This window comes from Amblyomma americanum, chromosome 2 (assembly GCF_052857255.1).
Source record: "Amblyomma americanum isolate KBUSLIRL-KWMA chromosome 2, ASM5285725v1, whole genome shotgun sequence".
Taxonomy (NCBI): domain Eukaryota; kingdom Metazoa; phylum Arthropoda; class Arachnida; order Ixodida; family Ixodidae; genus Amblyomma; species Amblyomma americanum.
In genome coordinates this window covers 92,418,413-92,438,005 of record NC_135498.1, presented here as the reverse complement: position 1 = coordinate 92,438,005, position 19,593 = coordinate 92,418,413, and the positions used below count along the sequence as shown (strand labels likewise).

Genomic DNA, 19,593 nt, shown 5'->3' with positions numbered 1-19,593 from the left:
TGCTATATTCGTGGGCGGGGAGGTAGTAAGGGAGTAACAATCACCAGCTTGAAGCCAACTGGGTGCGGCCCGCTGAGTTGATGGATGTTGTGAACTAAGTTCCGAAGAAGTTTGAAGCAAGTTTAATCATTTTCCTGGATGCGGATAGCCTCCGTTCGAGGCCTCACAAAACAGTTTGCATAAAGAACAATGATTTAAATGGATATAATAAAACGACAGAAATGACACTAAAAAGCAGTACGCATGATCCAAATGAAAGACACGTTATCGGTTTAAGACTTCTTGGTGTCTTTATACAGACTAGCTCTTGTCGCTCAACAACGACTGGGCGTCCATCAGCTCAACACTAACCCTTGAATATTCTGCGCATAAGGGAATGGAGAAGAGGGGCTCGTTATGACATCCATTACGGAAGGCAAGAGTCTCCGAAATCAAGAACCATAGGCAATCTTTTCTTTGTAATTCGTGGTATTCATCAGTAGGAGTTTTAGAATGGGATTACTTTTTAAAAGGTAACTGATTATAAAGCAGAAGAAAAACAACCACATGCCGCCGGTGGGATCCGAATCTACGACCTCCGAATTTTGCGTGCTTTGCTCTACCGACTGAGCTACGGCGACGGCTGTCCAATATTCTGCTTTCGGGCGTATTTATATGTAGTGCACCCGAACCCTGAAAGTGTTCACCAGCGCCACCCTCGTTCGTAGCGGCGGACGTAGTGCTTCTTGTATTACCGCTAGGGCCACGTAGGGAACGTGATCAAACAATGAGGGCGGAAGCTGTGCGAGAACCCTCTTATGCTACTTACGGCTTCAAGACTGCCAGAATCGAGGCCCTCGTTAGCTATTGAGCAAACAAGGGAATGGAAAAGAGGGGCTTATTAATCACATTATTTTTGCCTTTTATGATGCATGTCATAACGGGTCCCCTTTTCCATTCCCTTGTCTCCTCAATAGCTAACAAGAGTCACCATCAATCAGTCATCGTTTGACTTTTGCTACGTCCGAGGCGGCAAAATGATTGAAGTAGTCATAGATATATAACATACTGCTCCTCTCCCACATTTTCCTTTGTGGATACTGGCCCGTGGAAGATAAAAATTTGTTAGTGCAGCCTTCGTGAGAAGAGTTAAACAGCCGCCAGGGGGCGCAGGGGAGAGTGAGAGGTGAAGCGGGGATAGCGAGTGCTTTGCTGGGAGATGAAATGAATCCCCATTTGTATGTTTCCGTTGAGCCATCCCTTTGTAACAGTTTTTATTAGAGCAGTGGTTGCTTCCGACCCTGTGCTAGATGAGTGCTAGGGGGATGCTAGGAGTCTGTTTGTGCAGGATTATTGGGCTTAGTTTATCTGTATGTAAGACACTTAGTTGCCAGTTCTTTCTTTTGTAGCGATACACTACGCCAGCCACTTCGCGAGGTCAGCTTGGCTGCGCGTTGAGCCATGGCGCCACCGCTCCGTCAGCTGTGCGCATTCGCGGAGTGACGTCATAGCCCGCAGCTGGTGTGCGCGCCGCGCGCATCGCCGCTGCGCCGACTGCGGAGCAGACGCCTCCTCGTCAGTTGTGCGCATGCGCGGAGTGACGTCAAAGCAAGCAGCTGGTGTGCGCGCCGCGCGCCTACCATTTCGAGCCTTCAGCGTGTCGGCGCCGTGGCCACCGTTGCAGCTGCCGGCGGCGTGGCGCGCCGGCTAAACCGAGTGGGGGAGGAGTGGAGAGGGGGGAGAGTGAATCCACGTCCAGGGACAAAGATGAAAAAGGAACGCCCAGCGAAACGCAACGGCGAAAGACTGACTTTACAGTTCGACTGAGCGAGTTCCACTCGGCCAGCTGTAGCTATCGCGTCACTCCAGGTTTAACCAGAGCTAAACCACATTCATTTTTTTTCGTGATTGCTCCCATCCTATTATTAGAGCATTCTTGCAGATTAATTTCATGGCACTGTTTCCAAACTTAGTGGTTTCTTCAAATTTTACTGAGCACCCCTCTTTACTGGACTTTATGCAGGAAGTTTGTACAACCGGCGGCAAAATAACTCTGGCAAACGACAGGCGGCCAGAATAAGATAAAACTGCATCGCCGCACCGTGCGACGTTGCACCTCTCGGGTCGAGACACCGCAATGAGCGCGCGCGTCATTTCATGCTCGCAGCCGTATCTTCTCGCTTGCAGCGGACCGCCTGATTGCATGCAGCGTTTGGCGGTAGGGGTCGCTTTCCTTATTCACTACGTCACGCTCGCAATCCGGCGGGTGCCCGCCGATCTGTGAGCGTCACGCTGTAAATAAAGAAAGCGACCCTTACTACCAAACGCTGCATGCAATCAGACGGTCCGCTGCAAGCGAGAAGATACGGCTGCGAGCATGAAATGACGCGCACGCTCACTGCGGTGTCTCGACCCGAGAAGTGCAACGTCGCACGGTGCGGCGATGCAGTTTTATCTTATTCTGGCCGCCTGTCGCATGTTCCGACTTATTTTGCCGCCGGTTGTGCTGTAGGTACTACATCTGTGGGGCTATTAACAGTTTGATTTTCTAACGAGTAGTACTTATTTTCTGTTTCGTGCAAGAATACGAACAGGGATTTGATAACGATGCTCTTTCCGCCGCCATTGTAATGTTCTGTGTACTTTGGCCTCAAAGGTCATGGTGTTTTAACGCGAGTCTGCAAGATACTGATTCCTGCTTGCACCAAAACGTTTTTCAATAAATTACGTACCGAAACCCTACCTGTTAGCACGTGGCTCCATAGGAAAAACATTTTTGCACCTTCCGTTAATTGCCGTCTGTGCAATGTATACCTGAAACCATTGAACACTGTTTTATTAACTGCAAGGATGTGATTTTGTTTTGGGATGTGTTGGTGAAAACGCTTAAGAAATACTTTGTTATAAATTCTTGCAATGTTCGTTAACTTGCGGCTGCTCAACCTGTTTGCGAACCATATGACGTTTTTTCTCGTTGGACTTCATAGCCTGTGGAAAACGCGCATGCTGGGCCGCAACGCTGAACCTCTTGTTTAAAAAAATAGGAAATTGGCTTTCAAGAAAGGAAGTGATGCAGTAACTATCTCACATACCTCGGTGGACACACGAACCTCGCCCTAAGGTAAGGGATGAAGGATGGAGTGAATGACGAAAGGAAGAAAAAGGTGCCGCAGTGCAGGTCCTCGGAATAATTTCGACCACCTAGGGATGTTTAAAACGTGCAGTGACCTAGCACAGCACACGGGCGCCATTTTGCGTTTCGCTTCCATCGAAACGTCGCCGCCGCGGTCGGGTTCGAAGCCGGGTGTCTCCGGCTCAGTAGACGAGCGCCTTAACCACTGAGCCACCGCGGCGGGTTCTTGTTTCAGCCAGAAGCCATTTCAGTCGAATGATGCTGCAACTCAGGGATATTTATGATGAAAGAGACTTTCTACCGGATTGGTTTCCGCTGTTCATGCGGTGTCTATCTTTGCCGCCCTTTTAGCTGTGCTGTTTTTCTGTCAGGCTAGTGCAGTGCAGTCATTAGCTGCGTGCATTGTAAATAATCTACATATAGCCTCTTTCTGCACATGCGTAACATCGTGTAGGTAATACCATGTTTCAAAAAAAGGGGGATTCAGCTCAGTGGCAAAGCACTCGCTTCCTCCGGGTTCGAAGCACGGCCCCTCCAATTAAGGCCTTTTCCTGTTTATTTTTTAGGTATGACCTGTAAATTGCAGTGACAAATTCGCTCTGTTGAGGCCATGCTAAGTCGCTTGTCGAAAGCAGGATGGTCGCAGAGTGCTGAACTTCACGATTCATGAGGAATCAGTGATTGTGATTGCATTGTGGGAGTCATGCAATGAAGCCTCATTTGCTTTTTATTTCCCATGAAGCATGTCTCAGTGACAGTTGGGACTGGAGCAGCGGCGTGTTTTGTTTCGTCCTGGGGGTGTAGCTCAGTGGTAGAGCGCTCGCTTCGCATGTGAGAGGCCCCGGGTTCAAACCCCGGCACCTCCACTTAAGGCCTTTCCTTTTTATTTTTTAGGTTCAACATGTAGACTGCAGTGAGAAATTCGCTTCCGTGAGGCCATGCTAAGACGCTTGTCGAAAGCAGAATGGTGGCAGCGTGCTGCACGTCACGATTCGTGAGGAATCAGTGATTGTGATTGCATTGTGGGAGTGATGCAATGAAGCCTCATTTGCTTTTTATTTCCCATGAAGCATGTCTCAGTGACAGTTGGGACTGGAGCAGCGGCGTGTTTTGTTTCGTCCTGGGGGTGTAGCTCAGTCGACTTCCGGCCACCGAGTGTGACGGACGTGCGATGACGGGCTCCGTTGGAGCAGCTACAGCGGTCATGTCTGGCCGCGGAAACAGGGCTTTTGCCTCGGATGAAGAGTATCAGGTGATTCTGCCTACCCTTCCTACAGGACGTGTTGTGTTGAACACAGTTTTTTTGCACGCTGACGTGCGGGCCCGTCCTTATCGGGTCGAAGATTTCAGGGATGCGCTGGCTCAGCTGATGCTGCTCCCCGAGGTTATCGCCTTGGGGGCGTATCGCATGAGCCATGTATGGGCTGTTACTTTCGCGAGTGCTGAGGCGGTGACGAAAATTCTTTCTGCCGGAGACCTGAAAGTCAAGGACCGCCGCTGTCTCGTCATCGACCCGGCAAACCAGGACGTCCGCGTCAAGCTGCACTGGCTGCTGCACAACGTGCCCGACGAAGACGTGAGGGTAGCCTTTGCTCCGTACGGCAAGGTGAGCGAAGTCACTAAGGAACGGTGGCGCCTCCAGGGTGTCTCCAGCAAGGGGTCGACGACATGCTTGGTTTAATTGAAAATGAATCCTGGCGTGAAGCTGGAAGACCTCCCTCACGAAGTCAGGGTTGGCGGTGAGCTGGCTCTCGTGGTTGTACCGGGCAGAGCTCCGCTGTGTCTGCGCTGCCACGGTACTGGGCACATTCGCCGTGAGTGCAAGGTTCCACGATGCGGCGCCTGTCGTCGCTACGGGCACGAAGAAAGCAGCTGCGTACGCACGTACGCGAGTGCTGCCGTCCCAGTCAACACTGACATTTCGTCCGAACTTGTCATGGACGAGGCTGACGCGGAAGACGCTGCAGCAGAGACAGGGGACAGCGTGGAGAAGGCCCCTGCTGTGCCCCCTACGGAAATATCCACAAGCGTAGAGGAGCCCAGCAGTAAGCGGCAGCAACAGGTAGCGCAGCCTGCAGAAGTCAAGGCGCCAACGGACGTGAGCAGTGGGGCGTCAGCTCCCGACGTTCCCCAGCATGGTGACAGCATGGAAGTGTCACATGCATCTACCAGCAACCAAGCAGGGAAGCGACCGCACGAGCACAGTGCGAATGGAGAGCCCAAAGTGAGCGAAGGCGACGAGCCGCCGCAGAAGACTGTTGGTGTCAGGCGACCGACGTTGAAACCGCGGCCGAATGTACAGGCCGATCAACGAGCGGCGGCTAAGCCGCCGCCTTAGTTGGAGTGAGTGCCCTGTGAGTGGTTTCTGTGGGCGTGCGATGGCCTTTTTCGGTAACGGACTGCATGGGCTGATTTTCCAGTCCATACGCAAGAGGCACTTGTGCAAGAGACTTTGGATTACCGGCACCGCACCCATCGAGCACCTCAGACTAGGCAAGTCACCCGCACCGTCGCCTTGTGTCCCGAGGTATGCACCATATGGCTCCTGTACCTAAACTAGATGGCTTCTACACCTCTTAGAGCGTTGCGCATTGCAACAATTAATGTCAGGGGACTGGCTTCCAAGAAGCGTCAGTACCAACTAAGCCGGCTGTTCGTTGATAATGACCTAGAAATAATAGCCGTACAGGAGACGAAAGTCAAAAGACAGGAACAGGCGGACCTTATGGTGCAGCCTTTTACGGCACGCTACAATGTTTGTGTGTGCCATTCTTCTGGCACATCGGGCGGTTGTGCTGTATTTATTAGGAATTCTCTGGGGATTGTCGAGCAGAATTTAACTGTGTGTCAAACTGGCCGTTTGGTTGTAGTGGATTTTTTTATTGCAATTTGCTGTGGAGAGTCATATGCGTGTATGCTCCTAACAGAGAGAACGAGCGCAAGGAATTTTTTGAGCGCGTTGAACAATATGTGTGCTGTGAGCGGTTAATTGTGCTTTTGGGCGACTTTAACTGCGTTTGTAAAGCAGAAGATAGAATTACAAAAAGACTCCTTCGTGACAAAAGTGCGGAATTGTTGAATTCGATTGTGCAAGAAAATGGTTTAGATGATGTTGCTGAAGTTCTTTCGGTAGCGCCGCATTTTACTCACTTCCAGGGTGAAAGTCACGCGAGACTTGACAGAGCGTATGTGTCGCTTGATCTGATTGCTTTGTGGAATAGCTACGAGGTAAAACACATGTCTTTTACCGACCACAGCTTAGTTACGTTTGCCCTGGGGAACAAAGACAAGAAATCTCGTTTCTCGTGGGACCTGTGGAAGTTTAACGCACAATTACTCGAGGATGAACGCTTTGACATTAAAGTTAATGAATGCATTAAAGCATTGCTATCAGCAGAGCCTGGGAACTGGGTAATTAGGTGGGAAGATTTCAAAGAACAAGTGAAAATAAACGCGATTGAAAGGGCAAGCATCATATGCCACGATAAACGTGTTAAAGAAAAAGAACTACATTGCCAACTTGACTTGCTCGTAAGCCTGGAAAGTTCCCAGCCGGCAAGATATAAGAAAGAAATAAGAGATACAAAAAGTAAACTTGAGATTATCGAAAAAGACAAGTATACAGCTGCCATGATACGGGCCCGTGCTGAACGTCTCTGGCTTGACCAAGTACCTACTAAACGCTCGCTTAGTGACGAAAAGAAGTACGCGACTCAGAACGAAGTAAGACAAATCAGGTACAGAAACGAGGTAACGAATGATAGCAAAGTGATTCAGTTGGCGTTTGTTGAGCAGTATAGGGAATTGCTTGGGCGGCGACGGCTTGAAGAAGAGGGGTTTGCAAACACGTTCTTGTCCCGTATGCCAAAACTAGGAGACGATATAAAACAAGGGCTGGAGGTACCAATCAGCGTAAGCGAAGTGGGAAGAGCAATCGAAGAGGTGAGTGCCGGAAAATCTCCCGGTCCTGACGGCTTAGGTAGTGAATTTTATAAGAAGTTCAAAGCCGAACTCACCCAAGCTCTCCACTGCGTCTTCACCGAAATTTATGAGACAAAGAAAATGCCACCATCATTTAAAACAGCACACGTGGTTTTAATACCCAAGAGTGAGGACCAGGCTAAACTTCTGTCCGTTGGGGCTTATCGGCCGATAAGCCTAACCAACGTTGACTATAAAGTGTTTATGAAGATTCTTGCCAACAGACTGCAAAAGGTCATAAAGGACCTTGTAGGGCCCCACCAAACGTGCGGTATTAAAGGTCGCACCATTGGAACAAATGTGCACATTGCTAGAACTGTTCTTGAATGCTGCGATGCCTTCGGGGGCTGAGTTGCCATGATACAGCTTGACCTTGCAAAGGCCTTCGATCGAGTGTCGCACGACATTCTTTTCGCCATTCTAGAATATGCCAACGTCGGCTCTGTGATAATACAAGGTGTACAGATGGCGTACGACAACTGTGTTACCCGAATTATAGTGAACAAACAGCTGACTGAACCTGTACCTGTGTGTCCTTCGGTCAGGCAGGGTTGCCCGCTCTCGCCTTTGCTCTTTGCGATCTACCTTGAGCCTTTTCTGTTATCACTGTTGCACAATGATGGGATCTGCGGCTTCACTCTTCTGTCGGCGCAAGTAAAAGTGCTTGCTTACGCTGATGATATTGCTGTTTTTTGCGCGGATCAAGAAAGCGTTAAAGAAGTTAGGAAAGTTGCGGGGGAATATTGCAAAAAGACTGGGTCCGAAATTAACTGGGATAAGTGCATAGGTTTTTGGCACGGTGATTGGGAGAGCACACCTGCCGTGTTTGCTAACATGAAATGGACGACCGCCCCTGCGAAGTACTTGGGGGTACCCTTGGAGCACTATAAAAGCAGTACGGAGTTGTGGGGTGAGATAACGCAGAGTGCAAGGAGAAAAGCGGATGGCTGGAAAGGACGTGACCTTTCTGTTTTCGCGCGCGCAAGTGTGTGCAATGTATTTTTAATAACCAGAATTTGGTATATATTGCAGTTCGTGCTCATTACCCGAGCAAACCTGCAGAAGCTGCATAGAGTGTTTGCTGTCTTTATCTGGAGCTCAAATTGGGAGCGAACAAGTCGAGTTAATCTGTTCCTTCCGGTCAAAAGGGGCGGCCTTGGACTTTCTAATTTGTTTCTGAAGCAAGTTGTCTCAAGATTTTTGTTTCTACGTGATCAAACCGATCCCTTGTTGCGCACAATGTTGCAGGTGCGCTTAGGCAACGTGTTGCCGGAATTTGTTGTGTCCAGTTACCCGGCCACGAATCGTGCTGTAACAGGTTTTTTGCGTGAAGTTGTGGCAGCCTTTCGCACTTTGAGCGCTCACTTTTCTACACAGTATCTATCTGCTGTACCCAGGAGAAAACTGTACAACGATTTCTAGATATATTTATACCTGCTCCCTTATACCGTTCCTTTTGCTGCGGAGGCCCAGGCAAAGATGTGTTAAAGCGAGTTAAGAAGATGCCGGTAAGACCGACTGTCAAATCCTTTTTCTTTAAACTTCATACCGGTACCCTTCCGGTGAAAACATGGCTAAACGATAAAGGCATTTTTGTGCCCTGGACCACCGACTGCATACTCTGCAAAAAACCCGAGACCATCGAACATGTGTTTATCGACTACTGGGACCCGGTTTTCCACTGGGACATCTTGCAAAGAACATTGAAGAAAGAACTACCTGTAACTCCTTATGGCATCCGGTTTCTACCTATAGAAAGTGAGGAGGTTCCTTACGACATGTTTATGCTACTGGGCCTCCACAGCATCTGGAAAACGAGAATGGTGTCAGGCACGCCGACGCAAATGTGCGACCAGTGAGAGAAAACTTTATAGAAAGTGCAGTTTTCCTGAGAGATGTTCTCCGCAGTCAACCCCAGCCGCCGGACTGGGTGGCAGTTATGGATGAACTGATTAACATGAAAAAGTTTTAACCCATTGTCTCGGCCAAAGTGTGGCTAGAGATTTTTATGTATTGTTTACCGGGAATAAAGAAAAAAAAGGGGGGGTGTAGCTCAGTGGTAGAGCGCTCGCTTCGCATGTGAGAGGCCCCGGGTTCGAACCCCGGCACCTCCACTTAAGGCCTTTCCTTTTATTTTTTAGGTTCAACATGTAGACTGCAGTGAGAAATTCGCTTCCGTGAGGCCATGCTAAGACGCTTGTCGAAAGCAGAATGGTGGCAGTGTGCTGCACGTCACGATTCGTGAGGAATCAGTGATTGTGATTGCATTGTGGGAGTCATGCAATGAAGCCTCATTTGCTTTTTATTTCCCCTGAAGCATGTCTCAGTGACAGTTGGGACTGGAGCAGTGGCGTGTTTTCTATCGTCCTGGGGGTGTAGCTCAGTGGTAGAGCGCTCGCTTCGCATGTGAAAGGCCCCGGGTTCAAACCCCGGCACCTCCACTTAAGGCCTTTCCTTTTTATGTGTAACATGTGGATTGCACTGAGAAAATCGCTTCGCTGAGGCCATGCTAAGACGCTTGTCGAAAGCAGAATGGTCGCAGAGTGCTGTATGTCACAATTCGTGAGGAATCAGGGATTGCAATTGCATTGTGGGGGTCACGCAATGAAGCCTCATTTGCTTTTTATTTCCCCTGAAGCATGTCTCAGTGACAGTTGTGACTGCAGCAGCGGCATCTTTTGTTTCGTCCTGTGGACGTAGAGGGAGGAAGAAGAGGGCGTTCGGTCTATTTCTGTCTCTCTTTTTATACAAACTGCTATCCCTTTTCAGTCCGTGCCCTACTTGAAGTATAATTCACCGGGGTTGCTTTCCTGCGTGCTTTTCTTTTGCCTTCATTGTGTACAGGTGAATGGCAACCTCTGCCTTCCGATTCTTGGTCGACCCCCCAGTGAGGGCATGTTCCATCCTTTGTAAGACTAACAACAACAACAACGTCCATGTTTCACTTTGCCGCATGCATTTTGCAATACAGGTAGCCACCGTCTGGTTATGGCCCTTCTCTCTGTTGGGTATGTGCGGTTTTATGAGAGCAACACCAACAACAGCACTATGTTTTTTGCTGTACACAGCGCATCGGCCCTTGGACGAGGACTTGCAAACTCTGAAAGCGACATGGGCGCCTACAAGATAGTGCTGCCTCGTCTGCCGTCCGGCAACACCGTATTTTTGCATGGTGACTTAAGTGGCCGTCCGTATCGAGCTCCTGACTTCAGGGATGCCCTCGTCCGTGTTATTCACCTTCGTGCTATTGTTTGCGTTGAAGAATATCAAATGAGTCATGTTTGGATTTTGACTTCTGAGAATACCTTTAAAAACAGAAGCTTGGGGAGTTGGTGGTGCTGCGCGTGTAAGGGCTGAGGTGCATGATATTTGATCCGGAAGCAAGAAACATTAATTTGAAGCTGCTTTGGCTCACGTGCCACATTGAGTATCATCGTATTGTGGAAGCTTTGGATCCGTATGGCGCTAGCTGTTCAGTCAGTAGGGTTTGAAAGGTGGCGCTGTACTGTGATGGGGCACATTGAGACAGCAAACCTTGAAGTGTTTATCACGCTGAAAGGTGGAGTTTCATCTTCCAGTATTCCCCACATCCTTAGTGTATTCGGGATTCAGGCCTTGGTTGTCATACCGGGCAAGCCTCCACTGTGTCTTCGATGCAGCAGAGTTGGACACGTCCGGCGGCAGTTCCATACGCCGCGATTCACCCAGTGTCGTCGTTTTGGTCATACAGTGGGTACCTGTGTCGTGACGTATGCCGATAGGTTACTTCAAGGCTCCTGGTTTAAAGAAAACAATGTAGTGTCAGAGCACATCATGAACATTTCGGATGTTGTGGACGCTTTCGTAGAGCCCAACGATTAGGTTCTACGTGAAGCAATGTCCATTAATAACTCGCAAGACATCAAGCCGCCACCTACTAAACCCCCCGACCCCAAGCCTCCGGACTCTGGACAGCTTCAGCAAGGCGCACCTGATCTTGAGCTGGCTAAACAGCGTCGCTCTACCGCAGAAGTATCTGAAGATCTTCCACCGGAGGCTGCCAAGGAGCCAGCGGATGCGCTTCCAGGCTGCTGTCTCGTTATAGTGCCTCGTTTAGGTGTAGTGCTTCGCGTCTGGGGTCAACCACCGGCGTCTGCAAAGAGCTCCCCGCCGACCTTTCAGCCGCGAGTGAGGTGGTGCTCCAGACCTCATGGGCGGAAGCCTCAGACAGCTTTGAGATGTTCATAACCAGCAGCGCACCTCTGAAGCGTCGCGCGGATGAGGAGCATGGTGTCAGGTGAGATCCGAGCAAGGTATCAGTGGCGGAGGACAAAGGAAGGTTGGCTTGTAAAAGGGGGGCATTGATAGCCCAAAAGGCTGCCAATTCGCCGGTGGCGCTCGGCAGATGAGTTGAATTATGTACGTATAAAAAAGCGGAGATCACAGCTTTCGAGGTCGCTACCCTTAACGTTAGAGTCTGGCGGAATCGGCGGCGGAAGTACCAATTAAAGTACCTATTTGTAAGCTGTAGCATGAATGTAGCTGCAATTCAGGAAACTAAGCTGACTACGAATGAGGATACAGATTAGGTGTTTGTACTGCCACACAATATTGCCGCGAATTTTTGTATTGTTTGTCTGTTCATTCTTCAATGCTGCCGGCGCGCTGCTTTATCGCGGCACAACAGCAACGCTCTGACCTCGACCTAAAAGACCTCATCGAGTACTTGGAAGGCAAGGTTTCTTCACCCCCCGTTTCATTCAAGCGAGGACTGTCTTCCTTCTGTGTACAGAATGATGTCCTCGTGAAAAACTACGCCGAAAACAAAACAGCCTACATCATTGTTTTACCTGCAAATCTCCGCGAAGAAGTTCTACAGTCGTCACACGACGAGCCGATAGCTGGACATCTCGGGTTTTCTCGCACCCTCCGGCGCATTCAAGACAAGTATTACTGGCCCCGACTGTCTTGCGATGTCGCAAATTCTCTGAAAACCTGCCGAGATTATCAGCGGCTAAACACTCCTCCCACCCAACCAGCAGGATTTCCGCACCCTATTAAAACCAGCAGGATTTCCGCACCCTATTAAAACCCCCTCAAGAGCCTTCTAGCAGATCGGCATGGACCTGCTTGGCCCTTTTCCGAAGTCAACGTCTGGCAATAAGTGGATCATCATAGCGACCGACTACCTGACCCGCTACGCCGAAGCAAAAGCTTTACCGAACAGCACAGCGGTTGGAGTCGCCAAGTTTTTCGTGGAGTGCATTCTTGTGCAACACGGCGCCCCTGATGTGCTTATCACGGACAAAGAAACAGCGTTCACGGCGGAACTGACGCAAACCATACTACGTTACAGCCAAGCCGGCCACCAGAGGACAACTGTATACCATCCGCCGACCGACGGACTGACCTAGCGCCTGAACAAAACCATCGCTGACATTCTCGCTATGTATGTAGATACCGTGCACAGGACCTGGTACGTCATCCTGCCTTACATCATCTTCGCCTACAACACCGCAATGCGGGAGACCACCCAGATGACGCTTATAGGCTCGTCCATGCAGGGAGGCCACGATGATGATGATGATACTGGCTATTCCTTTGTATCGGGAAATCAACGGCACTAAAAACCGGATCAAGCCAAGAAGGTAACAAAAAATAAAAATTGAAGAATAAGAACACCAAACACACGCTCATGGCACGTTTTGGTCCCCTGAGCCTTCAAGGAGCGTGACCGTGTCGTGTGCGCCACCAATGTTCCAAACGTCGCTTCGTTCGCTCAACCAGCTTCCATTGCGGTGGTTCGTCCGGTCGGCGAAAACCGAGTGCCATCGCTAGTGCCCCGAGGCTGTTGGGTCCGCTGATCGCGTCAGGTGGCATGGGGTCTACTGAGAAATTGTCCTTGGCATCCGAAACCGACGGGTGGAGGCCTGCACATTGCAACACGATGTGCTCGATGGTTTCATCAGCGCCTCCGCAAAGTTCACACGTCGTGCTCATACTCTCCGTGTACTTTGCTCGAAGACATCGGGTGCGAAGCACACCGCTCCTAGCTTCGCACAACAGTCCACTGCCCCTAGTGTTGTCATATAGGGGCTCTTTCTCGACCTTTCACGACCACGCTAGATGCCATGGTGGCCAATGCTACCGAAAAAGATAACATCGACGTCGCCGCCTACCTTCAGCGCGCAGAAGAAGCACGAAGACTTGCCGGATTACGAGTCAAATACAAGCAGCGAACCGACGCCAGCGCAACGCGGAATACAGGCCAGGAGACCGAGTCTAGGTTTGGACGCCCATTCGCCGCCGCGAATTGAGTGAAAAGCTTTTGCGCCGCTATTTCGGCTTATGGGGAACTTGCGCTGAAGTTTGCGGTGCCGATTGTAGCGCCATAACACACTGCCTAGCGAGAAGAGCAAGCAGTTTTGGGAGTACTTTTCCGCGCCACCTTCAGGCGCTCTTTGGCGTGAGCCTCCGCGCTCTGTCGAAGGCGCACGTGCCGTGCGTCAGCTATCTGGGCTACGCCGACAGAAGCTGGGCAATGAATGCTGTCAGCCAAACGCGGGTATCTAATCGCGCAGAATGCGTTCTCGCGTTTGCAGCAGCCCAAGCGGCTCACAAAAGCAGTTTTGAATCACCGAATGGAACAATTGCAGTGCCACCTTGGCAGCACAGCTTCCCCATACAGGGTTCTTTGTCGGCTAGGTGAACTGGACTATGAAGTCGCCCCTGACGAAATGACTGCATCCCAGCGACGCGGCGTACGACCAGAAGTTGTCCATGTCGTCCGTCTAAAGCACTATTATGCGCGCTAATGGACGCTGTATTTTCACACTCGGTGCATTTCTGCTCAATCCATTTTTTTTCTAGCCCGGTTATTCGTTTTAAAGCATCGGGTCGATGCTTCTTTGAGAGGGGAGTAATGCCACCAATATTTGTATTGTTTGTGTGTTCATTCTTCAAAGATGCCAGCACGCCGCTTTATCGCTTTTTTTTGGGGGGGGGGGGGGGGGATGCAAGACGCGACCAGATTTATCTCGATTGATCGCATCTATGAGGAGCCGATTCTAGATTGTTTCATAATTTTGTAGTAGCTTTCCACGCCGTATCTCAAAAGTTCGCTATCACCTTTAAATTGAGCACGGCCGAGAGCGGCGGTTGTTCTATTCGACGACCGCCGAACACGCTTGTTGCTACGCCGCCGCCGAGTCATTCAGTTCATTCTGGGCGCAAGTCAGCCTAATAAAGATCCGTTTGGCAACCCTTTTCGCTCTCTTCCTGCACGCCGGACTGCCGTTACCACTACGTGACAATATTATCGTCAGACATTCGAAAGGCTCGTCTGGAGGGTGCATGCTTTTATGAGCAATACACTGGATTTGAATGACCTATCGTATTTCAATGATGATGATAGGGGGCTCATATGTTGTGGCTTCGCCATTTCGGGTCATCAGTGGCGAATTATTTGTACGCATGCGCCTTTAGAGCAGTAAGATGGAAAAGTGTTTTTCTTGTCATTGGCAAACCTCGCGCGCACGGATCGGAAAATTTTACTGCTGGGAGATTTCAATTGCGTATGTAACTATGAAGATCGATCAGTATATCGCGGACGTTATGACCCCAGTTCTGCTGTTTTCACCAGCTTAGTTTGTGAGCACAACCTTGTTGACATTTGCCGACTAAAAAGGGATGGTATACATTTCACACATTTCCACTTGTCTTCGAATGCTCGACTTGAGAGGATTTACGTTTCTGCTGGCACATTACCACTGTGCATGGATATTGGTTGAGGCCGATATTTCTTTATGAGGTTTTAACGTCCCAAAGCGATTCAGACTATGAGGGACGCCGAAGTGAAGGACTCCGGAAATTTCGACCACCTGTGGTTCTTTGACGTGCACTGACATCGCACAGTATACGGGCCTCTAGAATTTCGCCTCCATCGAAATTCGACCGCCGTGGCCGGGATCGAACCCGCATCTTTCGAGCCAGCAGCCGAGTGCCATAACCACTCAGCCACCGCGGCGGCTATGATATTTTTTAGCGACCACTGCATGGTGTCTGTTCAGGTAGGTAGGTGCACTCGGCGCCTTCTCCAACAGCGGTGGGAGCTATGGAAGCTAAATAATTCCCTTTCCTCAGATGTTTTTTTTAAGTGCGCTGTAGCTGCTTGCCTCAAAGATACTTGGTAACGTGCAGATCTCTCATCGGATCTGTTTAAACAGGAGGTTAAGAATTTAGCTACGGAAGCATCATCACGGATCACATTCTTGAAGCGCCTTCACCTTCGTAAATTGAAACGCACGCTGAACGAATTGCATCAGTCGGAAAGGATTGCTCCGGGATCGTAGCTTGATGATATTAACAATATTAAAGCGCAGTTACAACAGTTTAGCGCAGAAAAACATCAGGGTGCCTTGATTAGGTCGCGAACTCTGTAACGCCTAACGGCCCTGAGGGTAAATAAATGAAATGAAATGAAATGAAATGAAATGAAACAACCGTCTCGCCGCGCGTTTAATGACGAAAGGCAGGCTGCTCTTCCTAAGGAGGTTTTGAAAATTCGTTGCAGGGGTGATACGTACACCGACACACCAGGCATTCGTGGGGCTTTCTTTAACTAATATATGCGGCTCTTTGGTGGTAGTATTAGCCCGATCAGGGGGTCCGATTTCAGTCACTTAAAAGAAGCATTTCCTCGTCTTGAAGATAAGCAGTATGCAGTCAATGAGGGTTCTATTACTTCAGATGAGATCAAATCGGATTTTTCTTCTCTACAGGAGCCGCCGCGGTGGCTGAGTGGTTATGGCACTCGGCTGCCGGCCCGAAAGACGCGGGTTCTATCCCGGCCGCGGCGGTCGAATTTCGATGGAGGCGAAATTCTAGAGGCCCGTGTGCTGTGCGATGTCAGTGCACGTAAAAGAACCCCAGGGGGTCGAAATTTCCGGAGCCCTTCACAACGGCGTCCTTCATAGCCTGAGTCGCTTTGGGACGTTAAATTCCCCATAAAAATAAATCTTCTCTACAGGGCCTGAAGTCTCCTGGCCCGGACAGTCTAAGTAGTGAGTTCTATAAAGCGTTTATACCTAGCTTAGCACTTGCCTTGTTGGAAGTTTTCGGTGCAGCTTATGACATGGGCACTCTGCCTCCCACGTTCTACACTGGCCACATCATACTAATCCCGAAAAGCACATTCGCATATCAGTCGAAAACTGTTGAAGGGTATCGCCCGACATCCGTATGAAACGTGGATTATAAGATATTCGCGAAGGTTCTTTGTTCTCGTCTGCAGCTTGTGGCATTAGATTTATTAGGTCCGCACCAAGTATGCGGAATCAAAGCCCGTAGCATCCAAACCACAACCATAGCGCACGTTCCGGTTAGATATAGGGTCAGATGAGGTCAGTCAAGTGGCTGTTATTCAGATTTATCTGGCAAAAGCTTTTGAGAAGGTGCGTCGTGATTTTTTATTTGATGTATTAGAGTGTGAAAACATTGGTGATGTCTTGCTTAAAAGATAAAGCTATGTAATAAAGCGGCCACTACAAGACTGATTGTTAATCAAAAGTTACCAAACCTATTCCACTTAAGACATCTGTTCGACAGGGCAGCCAGTTATCGCCTTTGTTATTCGTTTTATGTCTTGAGCCCTTATGTCGTAGTATCATCAAGAACACAACATTTCGTGCCTTGCAACTATCGCAATGAGAAATTACGATTTTGGCTTGTGCTGATGGCGTTGCCCTTTTCTGTTCTGATAGAGTGTGCTTGACGTTGTGCGTGTAACTGAGCAGGTTTGTGATAATTTGAGTGCGTCTCTTAAACTTGATAAATCAAAGGGGTTCTGGGTAGGTTACTGGGGTACAAAACCAGGATTTCTGGCGGCATCAGGTGGGACTCCGAAGACTTACAGTATTTTAGGTTTCCCTTGTATCAGTCTCGTAATAGTGGGCCAATTCTCAGCTCTCGTTAGTTACGGGACGAACCCAGGCTTGGATGTTCAGGAAGCAGTCTCTATTTGCACGAGCACAAATTTGGAATATCTTCTTGGTTTCGAAGCTTATCTATTTCATGTATGGGTTGCATTGTGAAGAATTTTTGCGGCTTTTGTGTGGGGCTCTCAATGGCAGCCTACGCGTCGAGACAGTTGTTTCTCCCTGATGGAGCTGGCCTTCATTAGCTTGTTTCAAGGTTTTTCTTCTTTCAAACATCAAACCATCCCTTCCTCTTAGCTGTGTTTAACAGACGATCAAGTGCCCATTTGCCCATTCTGTTTCCGCCCACTTTTCATAGGAGTGATAGGCCTTTGTGGGGTTTTCTTAAACAAGTCGCCGACACATTCAATTCCCTCACTGTACGGTTTTCCTTAGAATTTCTATACAGCCTGTACACAAGACAAATGACAGAAGTTCTGATTGAGACGTTGTTTCCTTTACCAATGTATTGGCAGCCTTACCTCTCTTTTCCAGACAAGAGCGTATTAAGGCGGGTGCAACGAGTGTGGCTTCAGTCGGCCGGAAAGACTTTCTTTTTTAAACTTCACCCGTCAACCTTACCTGTCAAAGCGTGGCTTCGTGAAAAGTGACTTTTGTGCCATGGTCTGTGAACTGTCGCTTCTGTCAGCTGCCGTAAACTAATGATCTTTGCTGTTTGGTTTGTCGTGTTGCCGTCTTTTCTTTTGGCAAATTTTTCAACGGACCCTCAAAAAGGACGTTGACATTAGGCCCTATACTATAAGATTTTTGCCTAAAATGAATGGTTGTAAGATTCCATGTGATATTTTAGTGCTCATCGAAGTTTTTAGCCTGTGAAAGAGCCGCATGAAATTTCGCCGCGAGAGCCGCCCCCTTCATCGAAGTCTCTCTTCAGAGAGCAGTGTGTTATGGTGTGGGGGTATATGCTGCGCAGGATCGACCTCCTGCCAGGCTGCCTTTACTCGATGCATGTGAGTGTCTCCCGGAATTTTGATGTGCGAGCAAAGAGCACGATGCTGGTGTGACTGGGTATGACAGGGTGCGAGATTCGACCCGGTTAAGTCGGGCTTGAAGCCTGTCAGTGTGGATGTGTTTTCATGCAATGAAGAAACAAAAGCCCTGGGGTTGTAGCTCAGTGGTAGCGTGCTCGCTTCGCTTGTGACTACTTAAGATAAGGCGTTTCCTTTTAATTCTTTAGGTGTAACGTGTGCGTTTCAGCGAAAAGTTCGCTCCGCTGAGGTCATGCTAAGGCGCGAGTCGAAAGTAGAAGGGTTGTAGAGTTGTGCAGGTCATAATGCTTGTTGAAGGAGTGATGGGGACTGCATTGTGGGAATCATACAATGAAGCCTCATTTGCTTTTTGTTTCCCCCGAAGCGTGTCTCAGTGACAGTTGCGATTGCAGCAGTGGCGTCGTTTGTTTCGTCCTGGGGATGTAGCTCAGGGGATTCTGCTTTCGGCCGCGGTAGTCTGCTATGTCTGCCCGCGGAAACTGGCCTTTTTCAACGGACGAAGAATACCAGGTGATTCTGCCTTCTCTTCCTGGAGGACGTGTTTTGTTAATTACTGTTTTTTTTCGCATGTCGACGTCTGGGGCCGCCCTCACGAACACGCGGGCTGGGCTGATGCTGCTCCCCGAGGTTATCGCTTTGGGCGTATCGCAAGAGCAATGTGTGGGATATTACGTTCACGAATGCCGAAGCAGTGATGAGGATTGTCTCTGCCGGCGAATTTAAAGTCAAGGACCGCCGCTGTCTTTTCATGGACACGGCAAACCAGGACGCCCGCGTCGAGCTACGCTGGTTGCTGCACAACGTGCCTGACGAGGACATGAGGTTAGCCTTCGCTCGTACGGCAAGGTGAGCGATGTCACCAAGGAATGGTGGCGCGTTCCGGATGTCGCTGAGCAACGACGCGCTTCGTTTCATTGAAAATCAATCCTGGCGTGAAGCTGGAAGACCTCCCTCGCGAAGTCAGGGTTGGCGGTGATCTGGCTCTCGTGGTTGTACCGAGCAGAGCTCCGCTCTGTCGGCGCTGCCACGGTGCTGGGTACATTCGCCGTGAGTGCAAGGTTCCGCGGTGCGGCACCTGTCGCCGCTACGGGCCATGAAGATAGCAGCTGCGTACGCACGTACGCGAGTGCTGCCGTCCCAGTCAACACTGACATCTCGTGCGAGCTTGTCGTGGACGAGGCTGACGCGGAAGACGCTGCAGCAGAGCCAGATTACGGGCTGGTGAAGGAAAAATTCTCAGCTGTGTCTCCTCCGGAAACATCCACAACCGCATAGAAGCTAAGCAGTAAGCGGCAGCAACAGGTAGCGCAGCCAGCAGAATTCAAGGCGTCAATGGACTAAGGCTTCTTGGGCAGCGGGGCGTCAGGTTCCGTGGGTCCCCGGCATGGGGACAGCATGGATGTGACAGATGTGTCTACCAGCAACCAAGCAGGGAAGCGATCGCGCGAAAACAGTGGGCACGGTGAGCCGGAAGTCAGCGGGGGCGACGAGCCACCGCACAAGACTGTTGGAGTAAGGCGAGCGACGCTGAAACCGC

The 19,593-nt window shown here is 49.8% G+C and overlaps 3 non-coding genes across 3 annotated transcripts; all 3 read left to right on the top strand.

Annotated features, from left to right (window-relative positions):
- The first annotated feature begins 3,906 nt into the window (after positions 1 to 3,906).
- TRNAA-CGC (transfer RNA alanine (anticodon CGC)) lies at positions 3,907 to 3,978 on the top strand. The gene has a single exon. It is a non-coding gene; the product is annotated as a tRNA-Ala (tRNA).
- Positions 3,979 to 9,135: 5,157 nt separating this feature from the next.
- TRNAA-CGC (transfer RNA alanine (anticodon CGC)) lies at positions 9,136 to 9,207 on the top strand. Its single transcript has one exon. It is a non-coding gene; the product is annotated as a tRNA-Ala (tRNA).
- Positions 9,208 to 9,462: 255 nt separating this feature from the next.
- On the top strand, positions 9,463 to 9,534 carry TRNAA-CGC (transfer RNA alanine (anticodon CGC)). Its single transcript has one exon. It is a non-coding gene; the product is annotated as a tRNA-Ala (tRNA).
- Positions 9,535 to 19,593: the final 10,059 nt, after the last annotated feature.